Here is a 12,420-nt window from a genome sequence, read left to right on the forward strand (position 1 = left end):
CGGGAGTATTATAGTACTTGACAGTTGTAGCATCGCGCTTTAGTGTTTACTTCGTAGATTCTTATTTAAATTGCGTGTGAGTTTCGTATAGGAGGTGCAATTTCGAGTTTTAGTTACTGTAATCGTAAATTCAGCAGATTGTAGCGCAGTCGTTAGGCATTTGTACAGGTTAGTTGATACATTCTTTGCGTGTTCCGCTTGCGTTATCTAGGCACGGACTCGTGTTTCGGTAACTGTTGTTAAACATCGATTAAAATGGACAGGGACGGCGATTGCTGTGTTCGGATGAGGGCTGACTTGGCATCCCTTCGCTCACAGCTGCAATCGGCGCTGACTTCGGTCGCGCAGCTTGAGGCTGTTGCCAATGGGCACCACTGTGGGGAGCCGGACTCGGGTATCACGGGGATGTCAACCTCGTCCCGTCTGTCCCCAGATCGGTCTGCCGCTGTGGTTGCCCCAGTTACTGCCCGCAGTGGGGCTGAGCCCTCGCCTGTGGTTGATTGGGAGGTCGTTCCAAGGCGTGGCAGGCAGCGAAAGGCGTCCCCGGAGGCTGATCAGAAAGCCTCCCCGGTGCGTCTGACAAACCGGTTTCAGGCACTGTCTCTGGCTGAGCCAGATGCAGCTGCCTGCCCTGTTTCAGAGGATCATTCTCAGCCTTCAAGGTCCGGGCAATCGCAGAGGGTGGGCTTACTGGTAGTTGGGAGCTCCAATGTTAGGCGCGTAATGGGGCCCCTTAGGGATACGGCGGCTAAGGAGGGGAAGAAATCCAATGTGCACTCCGTGTGCATTCCGGGAGGAGTCATTCCTGATGTGGAAAGGGTCCTTCCGGATGCCATGAAGAGCACAGGTTGCAGCCAGCTGCAGGTGGTGGCACATGTCGGCACTAATGACGTGTGTCGCTTTGGATCTGAGGAAATTCTCTCTGGATTCCAGCGGCTATCTGATTTGGTGAAGGCTGCCGGTCTTGCTTACGAGATGAAGGCAGAGCTCACCATCTGCAGCATCGTTGACAGAACCGACTGCGGACCTTTGGTGCAGAGCCGGGTGGAGGGTCTGAATCAGAGGCTCAGACGGTTTTGCGACCGTATTGGCTGCAGATTCCTTGACTTGCGCCATAGGGTGGTGGGGTTTCGGGTTCTGCTGAATAGGTCAGGAGTTTACTACACTCAGCTGGCGGCTACACGGGTAGCGGAGGCTGTGTGGCGTGGACTGGGCGGTTTTTTAGGTTAGAAGGCCTCGGGAAAGTGCGGGATGGGCTGCAATGTCAAAGGGTGCTTGGCAATTACAGGACGTGCTTGGATCAAGGAACAGTCGGAATTATAGTTGTAAATTGTTGTAGTTGCGCTGGAAAAGTCCCTGAGCTTCAAGCGCTAATAGAAAGCACAGAAGCTGATATCGTTATAGGTACAGAAAGCTGGCTAAAGCCTGAAATAAGTTCTGCAGAAATTTTTACGAAGTCTCAGACAGTGTTCAGGAAAGATAGATTAGGCAGAATTGGTGGTGGAGTGTTTGTGTCTGTCAGTAGTGGTTTATCTTGTAGTGAAGTCGAAGTAGATACTCCGTGCGAATTGGTGTGGGTGGAGGTTATACTTAACAGCCGAATTAAGTTAATAATTGGCTCCTTCTACCGACCCCCAGACTCCGATGATACAGTTGCGGAACAGTTCAGAGAAAGTTTGAGTCTCGTAACAAATAAATACCCCACTCATACGGTTATAGTTGGTGGGGACTTCAACCTACCCTCGGTATGTTGGCAAAAATACTTGTTCAAAACCGGTGGTAGGCAGAAAACGTCCTCCGAGATTGTCCTAAATGCATTCTCTGAAAATTATTTCGAGCAGTTAGTCCACGAACCCACGCGAATTGTAAATGGTTGCGAAAACACACTTGACCTCTTGGCCACAAACAATCCAGAGCTGATAGAGAGCATCATGACTGATACAGGGATTAGTGATCACAAGGTCATTGTAGCTAGGCTCAATACCATTTCTTCCAAATCCATCAGAAACAAACGCAAAATAATTTTATTTAAAAAAGCGAATAAAGTGCCACTAGAAGCCTTCCTAAAAGACAATTTCCATTCCTTCCGAACTGACTATGCGAATGTAGACGAGATGTGGCTCAAATTCAAAGATATAGTAGCAACAGCAATTGAGATATTCATACCTCATAAATTGGTAAGAGATGGAACGGATCCCCCGTGGTACACAAAAAAGGTCCGAATGCTGTTGCAGAGGCAACAGAAAAAGCATGCGAAGTTCAGAAGAACGCGAAATCCCGAAGGTGGGCTAAAATTTACAGACGCGCAAAATTTGGCACGTACTTCGAAGCGAGATGCCTTTAATAGGTTCCACAACGAAACATTGTCTCGAAATTTGGTAGAAAATCCGAAGAAATTCTGGTTGTATGTAAAGTACACAAGCGGCAAGACGCAGTCAATACCTTCGCTGCGCAGTGCCGATGGTACTGTTATCGACGACTGTGCCGCTAAAGTGGAGTTATTGAACGCAGTTTTCCGAAATTCCTTCACCAGGGAAGACGAATGGAATATTCCAGAATTTGAAACACGAACATCTGCTAGCATGAGTTTCTTAGAAGTACATACCTTAGGGGTTGCGAAGCAACTCAAATCGCTTGATACGGGCAAGTCTTCAGGTCCAGATTGTATACAGATTAGGTTCCTTTCAGATTACGCTGATACTATAGCTCCCTACTTAGCACTCATATACAACCGCTCGCTCACCGATAGATCTGTACCTACAGATTGGAAAATTGCACAGGTCGCACCAGTGTTCAAGAAGGGTAGTAGGAGTAATCCATTTAACTACAGACCTATATCATTGACGTCAGTTTGCAGTAGGGTTTTGGAGCATATACTGTATTCAAACATTATGAATCACCTTGAAGGGAACGATCTATTGACACGTAATCAGCATGGCTTCAGAAAACATCGCTCTTGTGCAACGCAGCTAGCTCTTTATTCGCATGAAGTAATGGCCGCTATCGACAGGGGATCTCAAGTTGATTCCGTATTTCTAGATTTCCGGAAAGCTTTTGACACCGTTCCTCACAAGCGACTTCTAATCAAGCTGCGGAGCTATGGGGTATCGTCTCAGTTGTGCGACTGGATTCGTGATTTCCTGTCAGGAAGGTCGCAGTTCGTAGTAATAGACGGCAAATCATCGAGTAAAACTGAAGTGATATCAGGTGTTCCCCAGGGAAGCGTTCTGGGACCTCTACTGTTCCTGATCTATATAAATGACCTGGGTGACAATTTGAGCAGTTCTCTTAGATTGTTCGCAGATGATGCTGTAATTTACCGTCTAGTAAGGTCATCCGAAGACCAGTATCAGCTGCAAAACGATTTAGAAAAGATTGCTGTATGGTGTGTCAGGTGGCAGTTGACGCTAAATAACGAAAAGTGTGAGATGATCCACATGAGTTCCAAAAGAAATCCGTTGGAATTCGATTACTCGATAAATAGTACAATTCTCAAGGCTGTCAATTCAACTAAGTACCTGGGTGTTAAAATTACGAACAACTTCAGTTGGAAGGACCACATAGATAATATTGTCGGGAAGGCAAGCCAAAGGTTGCGTTTCATTGGCAGGACACTTAGAAGATGCAACAAGTCCACTAAAGAGACAGCTTACGCTACACTCGTTCGTCCTCTGTTAGAATATTGCTGCGCGGTGTGGGATCCTTACCAGGTGGGATTGACAGAGGATATCGAAAGGGTGCAAAAAAGGGCAGCTCATTTTGTATTATCGCGTTATAGGGGAGAGAGTGTGGCAGATATGATACACGAGTTGGGATGGAAGTCATTACAGCATAGACGTTTTTCGTCGCGGCGAGACCTTTTTACGAAATTTCAGTCACCAACTTTCTCTTCCGAATGCGAAAATATTTTGTTGAGCCCAACCTACATAGGTAGGAATGATCATCAAAAAAAAATAAGAGAAATCAGAGCTCGAACAGAAAGGTTTAGGTGTTCATTTTTCCCGCTCGCTGTTCGGGAGTGAAATAGTAGAGAGATAGTATGATTGTGGTTCGATGAACCCTCTGCCAAGCACTTAAATGTGAATTGCAGAGTAGTCATGTAGATGTAGAAATGGGAGTTATTCTTACAACACATGCTCTGCTCTCATAATAATCTTGACCTCAGTCTCAAGTGACTGACTGTCCCCATGCCCTCCACCCAATAGTTTTCTCTTCCTCCATCCTGTCAACCCAACCCGGTTCATGTCCCCATGTTGCCTTCAGCATGTGACACTTCCCCTTGACCACTAAAATTGTGTCATCTCATACACCTGCCATCCCTCCCTCCTGCATTCTTAGCCATTAAACGGCCACCTCTCTGTGAGCCACTAGCCACCCACCCCCAGTCCCTCTCCCTGCCTCTCACCTCTTACCTCCCTCCCCTGTATCCATCCCACCCGACATTACCTCCACCATAACCAGTCCACCTATTGAAAAACAGCATTGGCAATGTTAGTTCAGATGCTGTCATGTATGGGTATAGGAATGTACGTGTGTGTGTGTGTGTGTGTGAGAGAGAGAGAGAGAGAGAGAGAGAGAGAGAGAGAGAGAGAGAGACACAGAGGTGGGGAGAGTGAGAGTGTGTGAGAGAGAGAAAGAGAGAGAGAATGTGTGTATTTTACTCTAGCTTGCCAAAGGATAACTTCAAAAGCTAGAAAGTTTTCTTTCTTTTGTGTGTTCCTATCAAGAACTCAATGCTTCTGCTTTTCAGTGGGTGGTCTCGTTTAATCCAAAAGTATTAACAGTCTACAAGAACATTCCTGCAACAGAATATACATACAGTTAGGTATAAATCATTGTATTAAAAAAATAAAGTTAATCTAATATTAATGCAAATAGTCTTTGTGTTGCCATATTTTCTAACAGATAAAGTGTATCACATTTGTTAATTAACTGAAATGTTCTGCATCATGTGAAGAGATCAGAATTATTATCTATGGAACATGCTGATAACTAATTAACTCAATGTGGCTGCAAATTCATTCTAAAACTGGACTGTGTAAACTAAACTGAGTATAAAAATAAATTTATAACCAACTTACGGCTGTTTTGACAAAACAGGTCAATTATTAGGCAGTTAATTATTATTATTATTATTATTATTATTATTATTATTATTATTTGGGAGGGAGGGGGTCATTCATCTTCTGACTGGTTTGATATGATCTGCCATGAATTCATGTCCTGTGTGATGCTCTTAATCTCAGAGTAGCACTTGCAGTCAATCTACTCAATTATTTGTTGGATGTATTCTGATCTCTGTCTGCTACTACAGTTTTTACTCTGTGCAGCTTCCTCTGGTACCATGTAAGTTATTCTATGATATTTTAACACTATCCTGTCTGTTCTTCTTGTCAGTTTTTTTCTGCATTTTCCTCCCCTCCCTGATTCTGTGAAGAACGTCATCATTTCTCATTTTACCAGTCCATCTAATTTTCACCTTCCTTCTATACAGCTCATCTAAAATACCTTAATTTTCTTCTTTTCCAGTTTTTCTATATTCCATGATTCACTGCCACACAATGTTGTGCTCCAGATGTAGACACTCAGATATTTCTTCCTCAAATTAAGGCCTATTGTTCGCACTAGCAGACCTCTGTTAGCCAGGAATGCTGTCATTTCTTGTGCTAGCCTGATTTTTGTATCCTTTTGCTTTGTGTGTCGTGTTATTTTGCTTCTGAGGTAACAGATTTCCTTCACTTCATCTACTTCCTGTCCTCAGTTTTGAAGTTAAGTTTGTTGCAGTTATTTATTCCATTCCTCATTACTTTCATCTTTCTTTGGCTTACGTTCAGTCCACAGCGTGGAATGATCAGACAGCTAATTCCATTCAAACGGTCCTGCAAGTCTTCCTCACTTTCAATGATGGTAGCAGCACCATCAGCAAATCTTGTCATTGATATCCTTTCACCTTGAATATTCAATCCACTCCTTGACCCTTCATTTATTTCAGCAATTGTTTCTTCGATGTACAGATTGAACAGTATGGGCAAAAGAGTATATCCCTGTCTTATACCTTTTCTAATTCAAGCGCTTCTCCCTTGGTGTTCCATTATCATCTTCCCTCTTTGTTCTTGTTCAGACTGTATATCGCTCACCTTTGTCTAAAGATTACATATACTTTCCTGAGACTTTTGAACATCTTGCACTACTTCACATTATCAAAAGCTTTTTCTAGGTCAACAGATTCAATTTATGTGTCTTGGTTTTTCTTAAGTCTTACTTTCATTATCAAGTGCATCAGAACCTCCTCTCTGGTGCTTATCACCATCCAATGAACCTTCAGTTTTTTTTTCCATTCTTCTGTAGATTGGTTGAATGAGCTATTTGGCTGTTAATGCAATAATCTGCTCTTGCTATCTCTGGAATTGTGTGGGTGATATTTTTCTGGAAGTCTGGTAGTATATCTCGAGACTCATGGATTGTACAAACCAACTGGAAGAGTAATTTGGCTCCCACTTGCTTGATCGTTTTAGAAATTCCAAAGGAGTTTTATCTATTCCTTCTGCCTTATTGAATCACATATCTTTAAAAGCTCTGATGATGAAAGTGGGTGTGCACTTAAAGAATTCATGACAATAATTCACAAGAGTCATTCTCAGGACAGTGTTCACCTGAGAGTAGTTTTTGATGACATTTACTCTCAAGAGTACCTCAACATCTCACTACAGAAATTGCTCGTCCAAGCACTCTCTGGACTACTAGACAGCCTTTGCATTCAGTAGTGGAGAGACTACACAAGAAGTAAATCACTGCCACTGTAGCGATAACAACTAAAAGGAGAAAAGTGAGTGAAAAAAAGGGTGTGGACAAATTGGAGAAATTAATTAAATGATGCAATCCACATGCTAATTTGGGAACTGCCAATTGATGATGTGCAGTAATTTCCAATTTACTGCTGATAAACAAGATGTGAAATGCAGCTTCTTATACATTCTGTTGGGCCAGCAGTGGTAAAGAATGACACAAAAATGAGACAAGCAATATCAGTACTGTTGTTATAGGCATAAGTACAATATTACCAGTAGTAGACTGGACACAACTTTATTCTACAGAAGCATTAACAACTTGAACACAGTATTCAGCTGGAACCATTTACACACACAAAGAGCAGTAGCAATACACATAGGGAACTGAGGCTGAATGTAGCCCGGCTACACCCTCCCCCCCCCCCCCCCCCCCCACACACACACACTCAAAAGTCTGAGGTACCCTACATTTCTACCATATGTGTGGCCTTCTTATCTGCTTGGCTTTGGTTAAGGTGGCGTGCTGCAACAGAAGCATACAGTTTGAAGTGTTTCGGGCAAGAATGTGCCCATCTTCCCCTTGTCAAACCATACGGCTTGTAACATTACAGGACATATTGGGACATATTGAAGTATTCGATACTGTAGACTTTTAGGGGATGTTGATACAGATATGCAAAATGTAAAGGGAAACTTTGGTGATGTTTAAATATTGTACTGTGTCAATATTAGGACATTTTGCACAGAAAGAACAAAAATAGAATTAATGTAAATATATATTACTGTTAGTAACCTATTTTCATTCAATTTTGTAATTATATTTCATTTTGTAAAAGAAAGACTCACTGTTTGCTGTAGCTCTGATTAATTGTATAGATTATCAGTTTTGAGCTAAATTATTTAGTATAGTATGGACAAGATGCTTTTGGGGACTCACCAGCTAAAGAGGGGGTCTGTGAATGAACGTTTAATGCACACTTCTGGAACTTTCTATGGAGAAATTCTATATTATGATCGCAAAAATACGAAAACTTGTGAAAAGCTGTTTCGTGGCCTAATTTCGAGGGATGATTTGTATCAGGAAGTATTGCTGGAAAGATTTATTTACGTTTTGAAACACGATTTAAATCATTTTACATATAAATAGTTGTTCTAAATCACTCAAGAAATATCCAGAATCAAATGTCAAGATATTTCTGGAAACATCGGTACAAATCTGGTGAAGGTTATCCAGAAGCTGGTAGAAAAATGTTATAAAATCTATTTGGAAATTATGCTTGTAAGAATTTATATGTACTGATCCTTTTACTTACTTTAATCTGTACTAAAATTCTGTAATGTCTAATTTAGTTTTAAGTCGTGAATTGCTATCATATTGTAAACAAAACATTGTCAAAGACTCTCATTGTTTGGAAAGATATTAATACACCTAGGAGTTGTCAGTTGTCAGTTCAGTTCAGTTCGGATATGCAGTGCGGTTAGCTCGGAGAGTCAGTTGTTGAGTCTGTGAAGTCTGTCAGTTCTGTTTGTAAATAAACGTCTGTAATGAAGAATTACTTGTTGTCATCAATATGAACTCAAGACCTTTTGCACGAAGCAGACACCTCCTAATGCAACGTTTTAATTTGGTGTTGAGGAGCTGAAATGTTATAATTTGGTGCAGAAAGTCCTGGGACGTTATAATTTGGTTGAGGAAGCTGGGATGTTATAGGCTAAACTGGCAATCCTGGGGCCTTTCAGTGTCAGCCTGGGGCATTGGTTCTGGTGATGGTGCTTGGGGTGCTGATGATACTGATGTCAGCAGTTGCTCAGGAATGAATGGCAGAATCCCTGATGGTGGTGTCAGAAGCAATAGGGGAAGTGCTGGGCCGAGGAGAGATGCTTTCACCTGCACAGGAGTGGAGAACTGGCAGCAGCAGGTTATATGACGTCCAAGGTGGATGGACTTGGAGGCAATGGCGTCACATTAGGGGGCGCCAGGCCATTCATGTCAAGGTGAAGCTGATCATGGTGCCTCGAGCAAAGGCTGTCCTCCATGCAGATTTTGCAGTGATGCTACCCCCTGTCATCTGGCAATGACAATTGGAACCCACTTAGTGTCACGTCCGAAAGTGCATGCCAAAATAGCCATACCTGGCCTGAAGAGGCACAGTGGCTGCATAGCTTGATGTCTAGCTGGAGGATACAGGAGGTGTAGCAGTGTCCTCAATTGGTGCTCATGGAGTAAGTCCACCAGGCTCTTCTCCCTGAACGGCATGAAACAGCATGAGAACAGAAATCAATCTAAGGCAATCTTGGACAAAGAGTTGGCTACATATTTTTTCATCTGAGTTTTTAATGTTCATACTAGGCATTCTGCCTCACTGTTACATTGTGAATGGAACTGCAAGGCAAGGATGTGACAGATACCATGGGTTTTGCAAAATGCTGCAAACTCTTGTGATAAAAATTGTGGACCTTTATCAGACATTAAAATTGTGGGCAAGCCTTTGAGTGAAAAAAATCATGGACAAGGCCAGGACAGTGACAGTTTTGGATGTGGAATCACAACAAACAACATATGGAAAACGAGAATATTTGTCAGTGACCAACAGTCAATATGTATTGAGAAAGGGGCCAACAAAATCCAGATGTAGGCTACACAGTCCCATGCATGCGGCAGCATCAGCCAAGGAGACAACTACAGGGTGATTCAAAAAGAATACCACAACTTTAAAAATGTGTATTTAATGAAAGAAACATAATACAACCTTCTGTTATACATCATTACGAAGAGTATTTAAAAAGGTTTTTTTTTCACTCAAATACAAGTTCAGAGATGTTCAATATGGCCCTCTCCAGACACTCGAGCAATATCAACCCGATACTCCAACTCGTTCCACACTCTCTGTAGCATATCAGGCGTAACAGTTTGGATAGCTGTTGTTATTTCTCGTTTCAAATCATCAATGGTGGCTGGGAGAGGTGGCCGAAACACCATATCCTTAACATACCCCCATAAGAAAAAATCGCAGGGGGTAAGATCAGGGCTTCTTGGAGGCCAGTGATGAAGTGCTCTGTCATGGGTAGTTGATGTTCACGTAGTTACGGACAGATAAGTGCCAATGTGGTGGCGCTCCATCCTGCTGAAATATGAATTGTTGTGCTGCTTGTTCGAGTGAGAGAACAGCCAATTCTCTAACATCTCCAGATACTGTAGTCCAGTTACAGTAGCACCTTCAAAGAAAAAGGGACCAAAAACTTTATTGGCTGAACTGGCACAGAAAACGTTCACCATAGGCGAGTCACGTTCATACTGAGTTGTTTCCCGCGGATTCTCAGTGCCCCATATACAGACATACTTCGTTCGAAATGTACGCTGAACAACTGTCGTCGATTCACTTCTGCCGTACTCAATAACACAAAAAGCTTTCTGTTGAGCGGTCGCCATCTTAGCATCAACTGACGCTGATGCCTAGTCAACAGCGCCTGAAGCGAACAAATGTACAACTACATGAAACTTTATAGCTCCCTTAATTCGCCGACAGATAGTGCTTAGCTCTGCCTTTTGTCGTTGCAGAGTTTTAAATTCCTAAATTCGTGGTATTCTTTTTGAATCACCCTGTATATCTGGTGAGCTGCATGGTGTGTTGCACACTATGAAGTGGAGGCAACCAGGAGGGCAATGTCAACATCCAAGTTGTACCAAAACACATGTTGATTGGCCAATGCTTTTGTGTGTTATATACCCCAATGATCTACATGTAATAAATGGAGAACCTCCGAATCAAGTACTGAGGGGATCACTACCAGAGGGTCTGTGTGATCTGTGTCTAAAAGCAGAACAGAATCCATGACAGAGAATCAATGTTGAAAGATGTAATAATTATGGAGGGGATTGGCCGTATAGGAGGGTGATGAATCTGGCCAATCATGTTGTGTGAATGTTATGACCTGCAACACAAATCTGAAGCTACAGTCTTTGTGATCTGTGTGGTGGTTACAGGAAAACCATCAACTGTCTGCTGTGCAGTGTCATCAACATGAAAACAAAGCAATTAATCCTGATCAAATCCTGGTCTGGGTGCTTGGCAGGTGGGGCAAAGCATGGACATTTATGTGTTGATTCACAGGGAAGAAGGAAAGTTGCTTAATGTTTATCTGGTAATGATGCTGAAGGTCTGAATAAGGAAACCAATGGTTTGTGATCGGCGACCAGCTGGAATTTGGTACCATAGAGAAAAACATGGGATTTCTTCTTGTCATATACAATGGCAAAAGCCTCCTTTTCTATCTGAGAAGAGACCTAGTTCAAGCGGGAGTCACAGGAGTCAGACTTTTTGAAGCATAAGTATTAGGCTGCTTGGAGCCATCAGGATATCTAGAGCCATTACTGCACCCAACCCACACAGTGAAGTGTGCAGAGCAAGATCCAAGTGCAGGCCTAGTTGGTATGTCACTAAACATGGCAAAGATTGCAACATGGTCTTAAGGGTGGAAAATGCTGTTTTACAAACCAGCAGCCAGCAAAACTGCATCCTTTGTGCAGCAACACATGTAATGGGTATGCAATTGTTGCTGCTCAAGGCAAAAATTTATGGTAGTAGGCAACTTTGCCTAGGAAAATCTATGACTGATGTAGGTTGGAAGTGACACAACAGCAGAAACACATTGAAGAAGGGGTCTGAGACCCTTGTGAGAAACTTCAAACTCAAGATAAATGATAGAAGATGGAAAAAATTACATTTTTCTAAATTACAATTCTACCCATTCACTTGAAGGACAGAAAAAAAGAGTATGGATTCTCTGTAAATGTTCTTCAGTGAAGGCACCAGAAACTACAGTATCATCCAAATAGTTTGCACAACCTGGCACAGACACTGTAAGTTGAAAAAAAAAAAAAAAAAAAAAAAAAAAAAAAAAAAAAAAAAAAAAAAAAAAGTGGGAGCACTGATGACTCCAAAAGACAACCACAAGTACTGGTACAGTCCAAAAAGGGTATTGACAACTAACACATTTGTGACTGTATCTAAAGGGAGTTGTAAATAGGCGTCTGTCAAGTCAACTTTTCAGAAATATTGACCACCTGATAACTTTGCAAAGAGTTCATCTAGGAATGAATAACTGGTGTGACAGTGTGTTTACTATAACTAAGGGGGTAGACCATTCATTTGATGCTGTAGGCTGAAAAATGCCGGATTCCAGGAGGCAATCTAATTCATCTCTGACTTGGTCCTTGAGTACCACTGGAACATGGGCCCGGAATAAGCAAAGCTGAGCAGGAGTTCCCATGGTAACAAACATTTGAAAATTGTTGGCGCACCCCAATCCAGGAGTGAACGAAGGGGAAAACTCAGAACATAATGCATCTAACTGTGTATACTGTGGGATCCTGCCAAATTGTCTCTTATAGGGTGCTTAAAGGATGCTCCTTTCTCGGATAGCTATACAACAATTCAAGCAAATTACATTAATAATTTTTATTACAATAAAGAACATAGACAACTCCACCACTGCTGGTACCAAGCCCGGGGCCTTGTCTTGCAAGTGATGAGGAAGGTGGAGGGGGAGTAACACCTCCTTAAAAAAAAAAAACTGGTTCCGAATGGTAGCACCCTAGGGCTACAGATGAAGCCCGATCAACAGTCTCAAA

General features: G+C 42.3%; 1 protein-coding gene across 2 annotated transcripts in view; it reads left to right on the forward strand.

Annotated features, from left to right (window-relative positions):
- Nucleotides 1-12,420, forward strand: part of LOC126268145 (uncharacterized) — a 100,536-nt gene that overhangs the window by 34,772 nt on the left and 53,344 nt on the right. The gene's annotated exons all lie outside the window — the stretch shown is intronic.

The sequence above is a fragment of the Schistocerca gregaria genome, chromosome 4 (assembly GCF_023897955.1).
Source record: "Schistocerca gregaria isolate iqSchGreg1 chromosome 4, iqSchGreg1.2, whole genome shotgun sequence".
NCBI classification, from domain to species: domain Eukaryota; kingdom Metazoa; phylum Arthropoda; class Insecta; order Orthoptera; family Acrididae; genus Schistocerca; species Schistocerca gregaria.